This window comes from Physeter macrocephalus, chromosome 15 (genome assembly GCF_002837175.3).
Source record: "Physeter macrocephalus isolate SW-GA chromosome 15, ASM283717v5, whole genome shotgun sequence".
Lineage (NCBI taxonomy): Eukaryota > Metazoa > Chordata > Mammalia > Artiodactyla > Physeteridae > Physeter > Physeter macrocephalus.
The window spans coordinates 26179294-26180221 of NC_041228.1; the positions used below are offsets into that span (position 1 = coordinate 26179294).

The 928-nt window shown below is 34.9% G+C and overlaps 1 protein-coding gene across 1 annotated transcript in view; it reads right to left on the bottom strand.

Annotated features, from left to right (window-relative positions):
* The window catches only part of NUDCD1 (NudC domain containing 1), a 110659-nt gene that overhangs the window by 20443 nt on the left and 89288 nt on the right, over nt 1-928 (bottom strand). The window lies entirely within an intron of this gene.

Here is a 928-nt window from a genome sequence, read left to right on the forward strand (position 1 = left end):
TTGATCTTTGCTATCATTTCTTTCATTTCTTTTTCATTTATTTCTGATCTGATCTTTATGATTTCTTTCCTTCTGCTAAATTTGGGGGGTTTTGGTTCTTCTTTCCCTAATTGCTTTAGGTGCAAGTTTAGGTTGTTGAATCGAGATGTTTCCTGTTTCATAAGGTAGGATTTTATTGCTATAAACTTCCCTCTTAGAACTGCTTTTGCTGCATCCCATAGGTTTTTGGTCCTCGTGTCTCCATGATCATTTGTTTCTAGGTATTTTTTTATTTGCTCTTTGATTTCTTCAGTGATCAATTCGTTATTAAGTAGTGTATTGTTTAGCTTTCATGTGTTTGTATTTTTTACAGATCTTTTCCTGTAATTGATATCTAGTCTCATAGCGTTGTGGTCGGAAAAGATACTTGATACGATTTCAATTTTCTTAAATTTACTAAGGCTAGATTTGTGACCCAAGATATGATCTTTCCTGGAGAATGTTCCATGAGCACTTGAGAAAAATGTGTATTCTGTTGTTTTTGGATGGAATGTCCAAGTCCCCTGCTATGATTGTGTTACTGTCGATTTCCCCTTTTATGGCTGTTAGTATTTGCCTTATGTATTGAGGTGTTCCTATGTTGGGTGCGTAAATATTTACAATTGTTATATCTTCTTCATGGATCAATCCGTTGATCATTATGTAGTGGCCTTCTTTCTCTTGTAATAGTCTTTATTTTAAAGTCTATTTTGTCTGATATGAGAATTGCTACTCCAGCTTTCTTCTGATTTCCATTTGCATGGAATATCTTTTTCCATCCCCTCACTTTCAGTCTGTATGTATCCCTAGGTCTGAAGTGGGTCTCTTGTAGACAGCATATATATGGGTCTTGTTTTTGTATCCATTCAACCTGTCTGTGTCTTTTGATTGGAGCATTTAATCCATTTAC